Raw genomic sequence first — 17,249 nt, 5'->3', positions numbered from 1 at the left:
ATTAATTCCGTGGCGCTGTACATCAATGTTACACATACATCATATAAAAATACAAAAAACAAGAAACTATTAACAGGCTGGTACAACAGGGGGAGAGGGCCTGGAAGAGCTTACAATCTACCAGGTTGTAGATGTCATGGGGTTTGTATATTTCATGGGGTCAGTCAGCACATCCCAATGCGCAGGTGCGCGCTGCCATGGCTAGAACACAAGAAAAAAAGACACTGCAGCAGCACTCTGCAAACACACAAAGTACAAGAATGCCATAGTTATAGAAAACATTCTGGTGCTAATGCTAGGCTTATTTAGCAAATTAGAGTTTCTTGGAAAATACATTTTGTACAAAATTATTTGGGCCCGGCTGCCAACTGCCAAGGCGATCTCTATAAGATGGGAACCTAACAACCAAAATGGCCACCATAAAATTCAGGGAGTGCAGGATCCACATGCATTCTGGGTCCACTCTGCTTTTTACCATTTTTGGTGCCATAACGGCCTCCATTAAATCCAGGGATGCAGGTACCAACATGCATGCTGAGCCCACTCTATACCTCTCCTGGTGCCAAATGGCTTCCAATAAATACAATGAGAGCAGGCTACAGCTTTAGGCCTCCTGCACACGACCGTATGGCTTTTTCAGTGTTTTGCGGTCCGTTTTTCACGGATCCGTTGTTCCGTTTTTTGTTTCCGTTTCTGTTCCGTTTTTCCATATGGCATATACAGTAAAAAGTAATTACATAGATAAAATTGGGCTGGGCATAACATTTTCAATAGATGGTTCCGCAAAAATCGGAACGGAAACGGAAGACATAAGGATGCATTTCCGTATGTGTTCCGTGTTTTTGCGGACTTGAATGGAGCCACGGAACGTGATTTGCGGGCAATAATAGGACATGTTCTATCTTTAAACGGAACGGAATACATACGGAGTACATTCCGTTTTTTTGCGGAACCATTGAAATGAACGCAAAAAAAGGCCAGTAAACGGGGGGAAAAAACGGTCGTGTGCATGAGGCCTTACTCTAATTAAAATCAGCCTAAAGGGCAGACAGGCTAATCAGGGGTGCAAGACCAACTGGAGTCAGCCACACCTCCAGCTCCAGTACAACTGCAAAAAAAGGGGGTCAGTCAGCACATCTCAAAGTGCAGGTGCACGCTGCTATGGCTAGAAACACAAAGAAAAAACAGACAATACAGCAGCACTCTGCAAACACAAATAAAGTACAATAATGGCATAATTATAGAAAACATTCTGACTAGCCTGTCTGCCCCATAGGCTGATTTTAATTAAAGTAAGGGTACTTTCACACTTGCGGCAGAGAATTCCGGCAGGCAGTTCCAACCGCAAATGGATGCAATCCAGACGCAAACGGATGCATTTGTCAGACGGATCCAGATGCGGATCAGTCTCACGAATGCATTGCAATACGGGATTCGTCTTTCCAGTTGTCATCCGGAAAAACTGATCCGGTATTTATTTTTCTCTCATTTTTAAAGGTCTGCGCATGCGCAAACAGCAAAACCGTATCAGTTTTTCCAGAACACTTGGGGCCGGATCCAGCATTAATGCATTTCAATGGAAATTAATGCCGGTTCCGGCATTCCGTCAAATGTTCAGAAATTTTGGCTGGAGAGAAAACTGCAGCTAGGGTAGCGAAATTTCACGGGGAGTGCATGTGAACGCGCCGGGGTAGGGGGGGGCGGTAGGTTACATTTACGGCCCACCGCGCATGGGCGCTACCCGCAACCCTATTGGCTGGGGAGGTAGGGACATGTAACAGTTAACTCGCACAGCAGCATCTGAACGCGCTGGGGGGGTAGATGAGACCGCCATCCCCGGCGCGTTCACATGCTGCTGTTCGAGTTACCTGTTACATGTCCCTACCTACCCAGCCAATAGGGTTGCGGGTAGCGTGCATGACCGGTGGGCCGTAAATCTAACCTACCGTGCCCCCCCCCCCTCGGCGCGTTCACATGCACCCCCCCCCGTGACATTTCACTACCCTAGTTGGTTCTGCGCAGGCACCAACACACCTTTTCAGCCACTGAGGTGGCGAGCTCGGAGACACACCTCCTTCTCAGCCTTCCGATGCTGCTACGTCACTACCGGAAGTGACGAGGGTAGCAGATTTTCATGGAACACCGGCAGCTACGCGATCAATTGGAGGACGTGAGTCAATTTTATTTTTATTTTTTAACCCTCAACCATGTTATAAGGGAAAATAATAAAATTTACAGAATACTAATTCCAAACCCGAACTTCTGTGAAGAAGTCCGGGTTCGGATCTGGGTACCAAACATGTCGATTTTTCTCACGCGAATGCAAAACGCATTAAAACGCTTTGCACTCGCGGGGAAAAATCATGCATGTTTCCGCAACGCACGGGCATATTTTCCCGCAACGCACCCGCAATGCCCGTGTGAAACCAGCCTAATAGACATAAATGGGGAACTTATTAAGTCTGTCATTTCATATGCGATCCTGTGAAAGAATTTGGTGACAAATATTAAAAAGAAAATATAGAGAAGGACACATCTGTATCATCTGGAGATGTTATCTTCATGTAATTGTCAAATTCATTTCTTGTTCTTTTTTAGACCTTGATTAGATCACTGGATGTGGGCAGAAAGCTTTGCAAGAGGGACTTTATGACATCCACACTGATCAGCAGTGGAGATTATGGGTGAGCTTTATCTTGGTAAAAAATGGGTCTTCGATTATGTCCACACTGACGCCAAGATTTCCTTGTAAAGGATAAGGAAAGCATAACACACGTAACAAGTCCCATTAAGGTTGATGGGGTCCATTAGGTTCCCAATATCTACTACAGGAGCTATGCTGGCCTATGTGGAAAGAGATATCTCAATGTTCAGAGAGAGCCCATTTGTGGTCGATGTGGTCTGTTCCTTTGAGAGTACACATAATCTGTGTATGACCATGGAGAAGATAGGAGGTAAGGTCATAATTAATATGGTGGTATAGGTCTGATAAATTCAGGGCTATACAGATGTAACCTATACACTATGTAATAGTCATATAATAGTCAATAGATGACTATATTTCTTTTCTGGTTTAGGCGGAGACTGCGGGACTCTACTAAATATAGGAGTCCCATGTCTAAAAACTTGGCCAATTTGTATATTGTTAAAGTAGTTCTTACTCTGAAATACCTACATAGCTACGGTGTGGTGAACAGAGAAGCCTAAAAGGTAAGTGACCCCTCTCTACTTGATCCCTCATTCACAGCTGTGTAAATATTGGATAGAGAAGTCACAAGTACTTCTGGAAAGTCTAAGAGGGTTTTAAAGGCACATTTACATGGGGGTGCGGGTGATGCAGAAAGTAAGAAAAATCTATGATTTATTACTTGGAGATAAAGTTCTCTCTTCTATACAATAAGCCGACGCTGCCCTATGTTATATACCCAGCGATCCTGGACCCACTTCCTGCAGGCATCTTCCAGGCTCTGTCCCTTTTTCAGGCTGCAGTCTGCTTGCCAGCTAGCCTCTTCTTCTGTGCCCATGGGGGACATGTACTCCGTCTGACTCTTAAAGGGCTATTACATGCGCACACTATTCACCATGGGAGGGTGCCTGAGCAAAAGGATTCTTAGCTTGCTAGACCCCGATAGGTGTGCTGTATTCTGTTGTGTGCCGGTGTACCAACCTCTTCCCATTCACCCTATTTGACCCTTAGTTGCCTGACCTGTGATCCTATGCTGCCTGCCCTGACCATGGATCTAATACTGTATTGCACGTATTCTGCTTGTCCTGACTTTGGCCTGTTCCGGACTATGATTTTGTGTGACCCCTTAGTGCCTTACACCAGTGTCTCTGATCTCCGTGAGTCAGCTGGTAACTACACAGAGACTATTCCCGGAGGTAGCAGCCTGATGGCTTGCCTGCAGCGAAGTCTAGATCCCTGTATAGCAGTTAGGGTCCATTAACACGACCATATTTCTGGGTCCTCATTCGTTCTGCAATTTTGCAGAACGGGTGTGGACCCATTCATTTCAATGGGGCCACAAAAGATGTGGACAGCACACCGCCCACTGTCCACATCCGTAATTCCATTCTGCAGCCCCTCAAAAAAGATAGAGCACGTCTTTTTCTTGTCCACAATCGCGGACAAGAATAGACATTTCTATCATAGGGCTGAACGTGTTCGTTTAACACAGGTGTATGGACCCTTAAAGGGAACCTGTCACCGGGATTTTGTGTATAGAGTTGAGGACATGGGTTGCTAGATGGCCGCTAGCACATCCGCAATACCCAGTCCCCATAGCTCTGTGTGCAAATTAACCTGAGATGAGTCCTGTCCCTCATCTCAGGGACAGGACTCATCTCAGGTTAATTTGCATATGTATCAAATAAAAGCACACAGAGCTATGGGGACTGGGTATTGCGGCTGTGCTAGTGGCCATCTAGCAACCCATGTCCTCAGCTCTATACCCAAAATCCAGATGACAGGTTCCCTTTAAAGGGTGAATATCACGCACTGCCAGGATAATGCCTTTAGGATTAGCCCTATGGCAAATGTCGACACAGTTGTTTCACACCTACTGCAGGGCACAAATTTAATAACTTTCAAAAATCAGACCAAACACTACGGTAGTAAGGAATTGTGATTTTGGTCATGGAATGACTGCAAAGGCAGACATGATGGTATCTGAGAAGCCACTGATCTTTGGGATTTTCACGCACAATATACACTGCGTGCAGAATTATTAGGCAAATGAGTATTTTGACCACATCATCCTCTTTATGCATGTTGTCTTACTCCAAGCTGTATAGGCTCGAAAGCCTACTACCAATTAAGCATATTAGGTGATGTGCATCTCTGTAATGAGAAGGGGTGTGGTCTAATGACATCAACACCCTATATTAGGTGTGCATAATTATTAGGCAACTTCCTTTCCTTTGGTAAAATGGGTCAAAAGAAGGACTTGACAGGCTCAGAAAAGTCAAAAATAGTGAGATATCTTGCAGAGGGATGCAGCACTCTTAAAATTGCAAAGCTTCTGAAGCGTGATCATCGAACAATCAAGCGTTTCATTCAAAATAGTCAACAGGGTCGCAAGAAGCGTGTGGAAAAACCAAGGCGCAAAATAACTGCCCATGAACTGAGAAAAGTCAAGCGTGCAGCTGCCAAGATGCCACTTGCCACCAGTTTGGCCATATTTCAGAGCTGCAACATCACTGGAGTGCCCAAAAGCAGAAGGTGTGCAATACTCAGAGACATGGCCAAGGTAAGAAAGGCTGAAAGACGACCACCACTGAACAAGACACACAAGCTGAAACGTCAAGACTGATTTTTCTAAGGTTTTATGGACTGATGAAATGAGAGTGAGTCTTGATGGGCCCGTGGCTGGATTGGTAAAGGGCAGAGAGCTCCAGTCCGACTCAGACGCCAGCAAGGTGGAGGTGGAGTACTGGTTTGGGCTGGTATCATCAAAGATGAGCTTGTGGGGCCTTTTCGGGTTGAGGATGGAGTCAAGCTCAACTCCCAGTCCTACTGCCAGTTTCTGGAAGACACCTTCAAGCAGTGGTACAGGAAGAAGTCTGCATCCTTCAAGAAAAACATGATTTTCATGCAGGACAATGCTCCATCACACGCGTCCAAGTACTCCACAGCGTGGCTGGCAAGAAAGGGTATAAAAGAAGAAAATCTAATGACATGCCCTCCTTGTTCACCTGATCTGAACCCCATTGAGAACCTGTGGTCCATCATCAAATGTGAGATTTACAAGGAGGGAAAACAGTACACCTCTCTGAACAGTGTCTGGGAGGCTGTGGTTGCTGCTGCACGCAATGTTGATGGTGAACAGATCAAAACACTGACAGAATCCATGGATGGCAGGCTTTTGAGTGTCCTTGCAAAGAAAGGTGGCTATATTGGTCACTGATTTGTTTTTGTTTTGTTTTTGAATGTCAGAAATGTATATTTGTGAATGTTGAGATGTTATATTGGTTTCACTGGTAAAAATAAATAATTGAAATGGGTATATATTTGTTTTTTGTTAAGTTGCCTAATAATTATGCACAGTATCAGTCACCTGCACACACAGATATCCCCCTAAAATAGCTAAAACTAAAAACAAACTAAAAACTACTTCCAAAAATATTCAGCTTTGATATTAATGAGTTTTTTGGGTTCATTGAGAACATGGTTGTTGTTCAATAATAAAATTAATCCTCAAAAATACAACTTGCCTAATAATTCTGCACTCCCTGTAGTCTATAGAGTTTACAGAATATGATGCATAGAACAGTTCTTTGGGTGAATCTGCAGCACACCCACAAATCCAATAATAAAGGAACTTTCTGGGACAGTGATAGCTTGTCTTTAACATTTGTGAGGGTCCAACCACTAATCCCTACTGATCATGCACATGGCCGTAAGTGTAATCGTGCATCTGCAAAACACACATCTCAGCCGAGTGCATGCCACTATTTATTTTTTTACTTCTGTAGAAATTTCCTATCCTTGTCCTAAAAACGGACAAGAATAGGACATGTTCTATTCTTTTTGAGGGGCCGATGTTCACATCTTTTGCTGCCCCATTGAAATTAATGGATATGGACAGAAACTATGGCAGTGTGCATAAGGCCTTAAGAGGTTAATCTGCAGAACCAAGGATATCTATAGATGAGCTACTGTCCCTGTAAAAAACAATAAAATCAAGCGAGCACCCTGACACCTTCATTCTGATGATCTGTGAGGATCACACATTGATGGCCTACTCTACCCTTAGGCCATGTCTTTATCCTTTAGATTACGCTGCTTTTGTGAAATCTCATTCTCTATGATATCTTTATCACTTACATTGTTCTTAATTGTTTCCTAGGTTCTATTATATGGAACATATTGTCATCCTGCCGGCCTCGATTATCCATGGCTGCTTGTGCCATTAGAGGAAGCTGTGCATATACATGCTTCCATTGTTTCTCTAGAACCTCCTAGAAAGGGGAGCAAATTGACACATAAGACTCTGGAGTCAGTACAGCAAGTATCATCAAAACTGGACCAGGAAGGACCTATACCATCTGACCTTCCACCATGCAAGTACCATCTGCAGAAGAAGTCTTCTTATCAAACATCTCTACAGCCTTCAATAAATTAAGATATATTACAGATCTGTACCAAGGAGGAAGGAAAGACGTCTGACATTAAACCATGCAAGTACCATCTGCAGAGGAAGGATAACACATATTTTAAGGCTCTTGTGAATTTATCCATAAAACCAACAGATCTGTACTAAGGAGAAGAGTCTTAAAGAGGTTGTCTCACTTCAGCAAATAGTGTAGTGTAGAGGAAGTTAATACAAGCCACCTACTAATGTATCGTTAGTATCTATATTGCTTCCTTTGCTGGCTGGATTCATTTTTCCATCACATTATACACTGCTTGTTTTCATGGTTTCGACCACCCTGCAATCCAGCAATAGTGGTGGTTGTACGTGCAAATTATAGGAAAAAGCACTTGCCTAAGTGCGTCCTACATTCCCGTTTCACTTTTGGGTGACCCTTCACTCCGTGTTGAGACACAATTATATTTTTATTTTTCAAATGATCTGTGAGACCAATGGCTGTCTCTAAATTGACACGTGTGATATTTTGTTAAAATAAAATATAACCTTTATTGTATTAAGTTATAAAAGATTAGACACACTAACTAACATTTAAAATTGTCAGCTAGGCCTGCTATCTGTGTGAGGATTTTTATATATATGAAATGGTATGCTAGCGTCTTAGGATCCTGGTGAACGTGCTACTGTCTGTCCAAAGTATTTAATTTGCTTAGCTCAGTTTGGCTGCTTTGTATTTAGCAGCCACTACTGATGCTAGCTGATACCAGCTCTGTTATGCCACAGCCTGTGGTTCGTCACAGTAGCTGGTCCGTTCACACTCCTATCTATTCTCAACAGTAACTCTTGCACAGTTTCACCCAGTTCCCTATCTGACTGCTGCTCAACTTCCTATAGTTACTCATTCCTTGCAGGCTATCGCTGTTTAAAACTTATGCTTTACAGCACTCTGCCCCCCGACATGTTTCGCCAAATAGACTTGGCATCTTCAGGGGATCGGGCAGTCTGCAATCCAGCAATAGTGGTGGTTGTACGTGCATATTATAGGAAAAAGCACTTGCCTAAGTGCGTCCTACATTCCCGGTCACAAGAGAGATGGACTGCAGGGTGGTCGTAACCACTGGAAATTGGCAGTGTATAATGTGATGGAAAAATTAATCCAGCCAGCAAAGGAGGCAATATGGATACTAACAGTACATTAGTAAGTGCCTTGTATTAACTTTCTCTAAATAATAAATGTCACTTGCTGAAGTGAGACAAGCCTTTTAAATTATCTGACCTTCCACCGTGCAAAAACCATCTACAGAAGAAGGCTTTTACCAGACATCTTTAGAGACTTCCATAAAATCAAAAAATTAAATATTTATATCATGAAGGAAGGACTCGCACAATCTGATCTTCCACTCTGCAAAGACCAGTAGGATGAGGATTATTCCAAACATTGTACAATTATTAATAAAATATTAATAATAATTTTTGATGTGTATATTTTAAGATTTTTTTTCAGTTTACATTAACATAAAAAACTTTACTTAGTATATACAGTATTGCTTCATTTTGTTTTAATGCATAAATATATGATTACCATCCTAAAACTTCAATATTTCATCAACTGTGGTCATTTACTAGCATATACTAAATCTGTTTGGCTTTGTATTTGACAATTCCTGAATTACAAGATCATTGTTTATATCAGCACATTTTTCTAATACATTGATCCCTCAAGATACAATGGCCTCAGGATACAATATTTTCAACATACAATGGTCTTTTCTGACCCATCGTAAGTTGAAACTAGACTCAACATACAATATCTCAGACTCAGACCCAACGAATCTTGTCCACTTCTCTGGTAAAATAGCTGCATTAGTTGCTAGTTAGCAGCTATTCCAGACTGTTATATGTAAGGACTTGTTTTATCTGTCTTAGTTATCTGCTTATTTTTCTTAAATCTTCATTTTCTCTAATCTTGGATGACATTTTGGGGCTTTGGAACCAATTACTCAATTTACAATGGTTTCAACATAAAATGGTCGTCCTGGAACCAATTAATATTGTAACTTGAGGGACCACTTTATTAGGCTTCTTTAACATTAGCGTTAGGCTTGTCCAGCAGGGGAACAGCCTGCCGGATCTGTACTAACGGTTGCACATGTGTGCTGCCGGAACTTTCTGACCCGGCCCCATTTACTACAATGGGGATTGGCGCAAGATGCGGCCTCAGGACGGCAAACAGAGGGGATGGCCAAGAGGCGGCCAGACAAAAAACGCTGCGCGCTTTTGTCGGGCCGCTTCTTGGCATGTTTGCTGTGCTGCGGCCGCATCTCCCGCCTGTCCCCATTATAGTGAATGAGGCCGGGCTTCGGGCAGCACACGTGTGCTGGAACAGCCTGCCGGACAAGCCTAACGCTAATGTTAAAGAAGCCTTACTTTTACTAGCTTGTCACCGTTATCTATATTCTACATACAGGGATCCATCAGACAGACCCTGTAAGGATGCCATAGGGCAAACTGTTTGTCCCGTGCTCCTTATAAGGCTACTTTCACATTTGCGGCAGAGTGATCCGACAAGCAGTTCTATCGCCGGAACTGCCTGCCGGATCCGGCAAAACGTATGCCAACTGATGGTATTTGTACGACTGATCAGGGTCCTGATCAGTCTGAAAAATGCCTGATCAGTCAGAAAAATGCATTGCAATACCGGATCCGTCTTTCCGGTGTCATCCGGAAAAACGGATGCAGCATTTATTTTTTTCACCTTTTTCTCGGTCAGCGCAGAAGGACCGATCCGGTATTTTGAATGACTGATCCAGCACTAATACATTCCTATGGAAAAAAATGCTGGATCCGGCAAGTGTTCCGTTTTTTGGGCTGGAGATAAAACCGTAGCATGCTGCGGTATTATCTCCACCCTGAACAGTCAAAAGGACTGAACTAAGACATCCTGATGAATCCTGAACGGATTGCTCTCCATTCAGAATGCATGGGGATAAAGCTGATCAGTTCTTTTCCAGTATAGAGCCCCTAGGACGGAACTCTATGCCGGAAAAGAAAAACGCAAGTGTAAAAGTACCCATAGGCTACTTTCACACTTTCGGCAGAGGAATCGGGCAGAATGTATGCCAACTGATTGCATTTTAAGACTGATCAGGATCCTGATCGGTCTTACAAATGCATTGCAAGAACAGATCCGTCTAACCATTTAGATTTTTCATTCACAATGCATTAGGATAAAACTGATCAGTTATTTTCCGGTATAGAGCCCCTAGGACAGAACTCTATGCCGGAAAAGAAAAACGCAAGTGTGAAAGTACCCTTAGTCGTGTACAAGTCTAATATCATTTATCATAAAGATACGCCACTTTTATGGCGTGAAAAAGTTGTCAACTGCACTTTTGCAATGGCACTTGCACAAATATTTTGGCGCAAGTGCCTTTCTCTGATGGCCCCGCCACATTTATCTTCTATGCCAGTTTTTTGGCAAAGAAGTACACTGTAATCAACTGCCACCAGCTGTATCTACTGTTAAAAGCTATGACAGTTACAGAGAGAGAGCTGCAGCACTGCAACACTCCCTGAGAAAATACACACCCTGAGCTCAAGATCCATTTGAAGTACAGGGCTGGTTCTAGCTTTGTTAGAAAGATCTGGTCTGATCATATTATAGTTTACTGTAGATTCTTATGATGCTGCTAGTTTGGGTGATCAGAACAATGATGATCGATCTAGGATTTTATTTCAAGACACGGAGGCTCATATTTGCTTAACTCTTTCTTTACTGTACATATAGCAGCAAAGATAACTGAAGAAAAAAAACATCAGTGTTGAAAGGAATCCATGTTCTTTATTATGTCAAAACCAATTCTGCTTTTTGCTGAAGTTTTGTTTCTCTGTTAAGAAGTAACTCTGATTGCTGTAAAACTAATAACTGTAAGGTTTCTATTCTCTGTAACCCTGAATCTTATCTCTTTGGCACTACTCCCGGACAATATTCCTAATATGGAAGTTCCGTTTTTGTTTCTATTTCTCTGACTGTAGAATGAAACGTGTTAATATGATAGGTTAAATACATAACATACGATGATATGCTAATAAAGAGGGTAAAGCCCCCTCTATATAACCTGTGTGCATTAAAAATAAACCTCAGAGTGTTCATTCAGTACATCACTGTTGTGTCTTTCATTACCTACTGAGTGAAGCGCTCTCCTGACGTCAGAAAGGGACTCAAACCAAGCCGATACTAGAAGTTTGGTGCCAGGGGTACCAAGTGGGACTCAGAGATTCCTATCAGTTTGGGGGCTCGTGTCCGGGGATCGAGAAGGTTTTCCTCGTGTTCGGTAAGGAAGGCATCTGTTATTGTCCTCTGGCCAATCCGAGGACCACGTCTCGATCTAGTAAGTAGAACCTACAACTTCTAGCATAATTACTGTATCAGGGATACAGGGTACAGACTCCAGGAGTCTGGGGGAGTGACCCGGGGACTCCGGGAGTCCGCCGTGAGGATCACTCTGAGAAAATATAGTGCGCACTACATAATATTGTCTCAGGGAGACAAGGATGGAGCTTGGTTTGACTCTTTTAACGTTGTTTTAAAGTATAAGATTATTAGAGTTGAGATAAGGATACTGATGTCCGGGTGGTAAGTGTACGGACTGAAGTTCACTATTTGCATAGAGTTTTAAGGACATTGCATTGTTGTTTTACTGTGTTGCGGAGGTCTGCAATACGCCCCACCCCCGGCTGGGAGCAATCCATTAACCCGCAGATAGGTGAACACAAGCGGCAGACCAAAGCAACAAATTATATGTTTGATGAGACACTCTGATATTTTCTGATCAGACCTGAGTCCTTTGCCTAGTTGACAGCATTAATTTTTCGAATCCTTAACGCTTCAGTACAGCCAGTCCTAGGAAAGTAGCATCATTAAAATATCAGACGGAATGGGGTCACAAGGGTCTAAAACAAATCATCCCAAACCTGAGACGGGAGAAACATGCAAAGTTTATGTTGCACGGTGTAGTCCCACAAATTACTTCCTATTTAACCCATGGGTGGATAACTTAGCTGGATGGACTGAGTTCATGCAAGCTGCTAGCCCCTTTTCCCAGGGACGGCGATAATAGCCCGTACCACATGGACATGATAAAGGGTCTTTGTCTGGGAGACAAAGAAGCATGGCCACATTTTGACCATGACCCGTCCTAGGATATGGATTACATGATACAAAGGAGTAGGGAATCCTGCAGAGTAAGTGATGTTATATGTGTAATATTATTATAGAAGACAAAAATTGTTCAATAATGTTCTTTCCCCAGCAGTGTAATGTGAGAATCCAGTTTTTAACAAGAATTATTATATATGTACAACATTAACTAAGAACACCTGACATATAAAATGATTTGGGTTTAACAAAATGACTTTATGATTATAACATGTATATTGTCTTACAGCGACAGACCATCAGCAATTCTGTGTGTGGTGTGGCTGTTTCCCGGAAAGCTGTGTTTGTCTGTGCTGCAAGTTTTGGGATGAAACAAAGACAATTGTGTGATTAGGTTGGAAGACAAATGATTCAGTGGAATGTGAATGGGTGTGGCTCTGAGTTGTAGTGGAGTTGAAAGTGTGAAAGAGCCCTAATGGATGCTTTAGGAGAGCTGTGTGTGCAATTCAGTTTTTATGTGTAAGGGCGTGGTTATGAGCTGTTTTGTGAAGATGAGTACATGAAATGTATATGAATGTGTATGGAGTACGATATTTGTTTTCATATAATATGCGCATTGAGAATTTTATTTTTCTTGGAAGTTTTTGGTTTTTATTGGTGCCAACAGCATTGATCAAGCTGTACATTTTTTTTATCGAAGTTAATGAAAAGTTTCTTATGGGCCCTTTGTGTGTTCATGTCTGTATTGTCAGATCTGTTTGTTTCAATGTTTGAAGTTACGTGTTACATGTTAAGTGTTGTGCTTCACATCAGAGCTCTGTCCTCATGGACAGCTGGGACACTAATGACAGACAGAAGGTGGACCACAGCGTCCGACTAAAAGGGGTGGACTTAGATGACTCAGAGTGGGATTCATGGTAGATAGCAGTGCAACCTCAAGTGTGTTAAGTAAAGATTTATTCATTAAGCTTGACTTACAAGTGTCAGCCAAAAATCAGGGCATAAGAGTACACTCAGATCTCATTCCAATCTCCAAACCAGTGCCACTGATTCTTGCAAACATACAGAACCACCCAGAACTAAGTTAACAACATTAACCCTGCATTATGGTCTTCAAATGAATATGACACAGGATTCATAGATTGCACACTTACAAAGCTACTGTAAAACCAGGTGTCATTTCAGTGTTCCAGAAACAATACCTACTGCCAAAAGAGAAACTCGATGGACTTAGGCCAATGATAAAAGAATTCCTACAAAAGGGAATCCTGGAAGAGGTGATTTCACCCTACAGCACGCCCGTGAATCCAGTGACAAAGGCAGATGGTACTACCCACTTTGTACAGGATTTAAGGGCCATCAACAACATCATTGTGCCTATAGCCCCTGTTGTACCTGACATCACTCAATTACTATCTGCCATTCCAGCAGACGCTGTTTGGTTCAGTGTGATAGATCTGAAAAATGCATTCTTTTCTATCCCAGTTGACAAGAAGACCAGACTAAATTTTGCTTTTTCCTTTGACAGATGTCAACTGACCTGGGGCAGAATGCCCTAGGGATGTGCTGATTCACCTGTAGTGTACAGCATAGTCCTCCAAGCCACGTTAAAACCATGGCACCCCCCCCAAGGTTCCGTGTTGTTGCAATACGTGGATGATTTACTGTTGTGCAGTATGTCAGTGGAGGCCAACATTGAGGATGGTATATCACTGTTACAATGGTTGTTTGAATGTGGACACAAAGTGTCATTAGGGAAAATGCAATGGTGTAAACAGCAAGTCGAATACTTGGGGTTTGTCCTCAAAAGGGGGAAAGGAGGATCAGTCCAGGGAGAGTTCAGTCTGTAGCGGGCTTGGTCACCCCGCTCTCCAAGAAGGAAATGCTATCCTTCCTTGGAATGATAAACTACTGCAGACAATGGATCCCAGACTGTTCCTACTATGAAAATATCTTGAGGCAGGCAACACTGCAGGACAAACCTGATTTAATAAGATGGTCTTCAGAAATGTACAATGCATTTGATTATCTTTGATATTCTATGGCAGTGGTCCCCAACCGCCAGGCCGCGGCCCAGGACCGGGCCCTGGAAGATGGTTTGCCGGGCCGCGGCGATCAGGGCAGTCTTTAACGCTGTACTAATGAAGCGCTTCCATAGTACAGAAGGACCAGGAAGCGGTGAAGGATCTTTACTCACCGCTTCCTGGTCCACGGCTCGGCTATCGGCTGTGCAGGGCTGCGCACAGCGTTAGGTCGCTCTGTGACCTCACACTGTGCGCCACTATACACAGCCGACAGCAGAATGAAGGGGATCGCAATGGTGACCAGGAGCAGGAGAGGTAAGTGTTTTTTTTAATTTTATTTGCACTGGGGGCTGATGGCTGACCTGGGGGACATATGGCTGACACGAGGGGCTGACATGGGGGGCTTATGGCTGACATGGGGGGCTGATAGATGGCTAAAAGTTTGGAGGTTGATCTGAGCCATTGGGGGTCTGATCTGAGGTCTGATTAACATTGGGGGTCTGATTGCTGGTCTGACCTGAGGTGTAATGAAAAATATTTTTTTCTTATTGTTCTCCTCTAAAACCTAGGTGCGTCTTATAGGGAGAAAAATACGGTCCAGTGCAGCAGAGACCATAGTCAGTTTATATAGTCGTTATATATTTTAATATGCACCTTGTGTTTTGTTATGCGCGTGAATCAGTCAGCCCTCCCCCACGCCCTAAGCCCCCCACCCACCCGGTCTCTGGGAAAATTGTCTTGCATGAAACTGGTCCTTGGTGCAAAAAAGGTTGGGGACCACTGTTATATGGGAAACGAAAAGTCTTACTGATGTTACTTACTAAATAGTAGCTTGAACCCTGCTCCCCTGTAAGGATATAGGCCTGTGATGGCTAACCTCTGGCACTCCAGCTGTGGTAAAACTACAGCTCCCAAGATGCACACTTGCTTGGCTGTTTGTGAACAAGTGAGGGAGTCTGTTTAACACTACTGTATATGGTGTTACTTTACACCCTACCCCCTGCTCTCAGTATGGCTACAATAGGATCTAAGGCCCCTTTCACACGGGCGAGGAGGAGTTAAAAAAAAATTATAATAATAAACTACTGTACAATGGACTAACTGTACATTCATATATTTATGTATCGATCACAATTATGATTCAGTACATCAAGAATATTAGACTCTTATTTGCATATGCAGCTCTATAATATATCTGTATACACCGCTCCATTATGTTTTTAGATCTGAGATACAAGTGGATTACATTTAGATAACACCTGGTGATACATTGTACCGGATTTTTTGCGGTCTACTGCATACAGATATATAATGGAGCGGTGTGTACAGATATACACTGCTCAAAAAAATAAAGGGAACACTTAAACAACACAATGTAACTCCAAATCAATCACACTTCTGTGAAATCAAACTGTCCACTTAGGAAGCAACACTGAGTGACAATCAATTTCACATGCTGTTATGCAAATGGAATAGACAACAAGTGGAAATTATAGGCAATTAGCAAGACACCCCCAATAAAGGAGTGGTTCTGCAGGTGGTGACCACAGACCACTTCTCAGTTCCTATGCTTCCTGGCTGATGTTTTGGTCACTTTTGAATGCTGGCGGTGCTTTCACTCTAGTGGTAGCATGAGACGGAGTCTACAACCCACACAAGTGGCTCAGGTAGTGCAGCTTATCCAGGATGGCACATCAATGCGAGCTGTGGCAAGAAGGTTTGCTGTGTCTGTCAGCGTAGTGTCCAGAGCATGAAGGCGCTACCAGGAGACAGGCCAGTACATTAGGAGACGTGGAGGAGGCCGTAGGAGGGCAACAACCCAGCAGCAGGACTGCTACCTCCGCCTTTGTGCAAGGAAGAATAGGAGGAGCACTGCCAGAGCCCTGCAAAATGACCTCCAGCAGGCCACAAATGTGCATGTGTCTGCTCAAACGGTCAGAAACAGACTCCATGAGGGTGATATGAGGGCCCGACGTCCACAGGTGGGGGTTGTGCTTACAGCCCAACACCGTGCAGGACGTTTAGCATTTGCCAGAGAACACCAAGATTGGCTAATTCGCCACTGGCGCCCTGTGCTCTTCACAGATGAAAGCAGGTTCACACTGAGCACATGTGACAGTCTGGAGACGCCGTGGAGAACGTTCTGCTGCCTGCAACATCCTCCAGCATAACCGGTTTGGCATTGGGTCAGTAATGGTGTGGGGTGGCATTTCTTTGGAGGGCCGCACAGCTCTCCATGTGCTTGCCAGAGGTAGCCTGACTGCCATTAGGTACCGAGATGAGATCCTCAGACCCCTTGTGAGACCATATGCTGGTGCGGTTGGCCCTGGGTTCCTCCTAATGCAAGACAATGCTAGACCTCATGTGGCTGTAGTGTGTCAGCAGTTCCTGCAAGACGAAGGCATTGATGCTATGGACTGGCCCGCCCGTTCCCCAGACCTGAATCCAATTGAGCACATCTGGGACATCATGTCTCGCTCTATCCACCAACGTCACGTTGCACCACAGACTGTCCAGGAGTTGGCAGATGCTTTAGTCCAGGTCTGGGAGGAGATCCCTCAGGAGACCGTCCGCCACCTCATCAGGAGCATGCACAGGCGTTGTAGGGAGGTCATACAGGCACGTGGAGGCCACACACACTACTGAGCCTCATTTTGACTTGTTTTAAGGACATTACATCAAAGTGGGATCAGCCTGTAGTGTGTTTTTCCACTTTAATTTTGAGTGTGACTCCAAATCCAGACCTCCTTGGGTTAAAAAAATTTGATTTCCATTTTTTTATTTTTGTGTGATTTTGTTGTCAGCACATTCAACTATGTAAAGAACAAAGTACTTCAGAAGAATATTTAATTAATTCAGATCTAGGATGTGTTATTTTTGTGTTCCCTTTATTTTTTTGAGCAGTGTATAATGAAGTGTTGAATACAGATATGTAATGGAGCAGTGTACAGTATACAGATATATAATGTAGTGGAT

This window comes from Bufo bufo, chromosome 3 (assembly GCF_905171765.1).
Source record: "Bufo bufo chromosome 3, aBufBuf1.1, whole genome shotgun sequence".
NCBI classification, from domain to species: domain Eukaryota; kingdom Metazoa; phylum Chordata; class Amphibia; order Anura; family Bufonidae; genus Bufo; species Bufo bufo.
Note: the sequence above shows the minus strand (reverse complement) of the source record.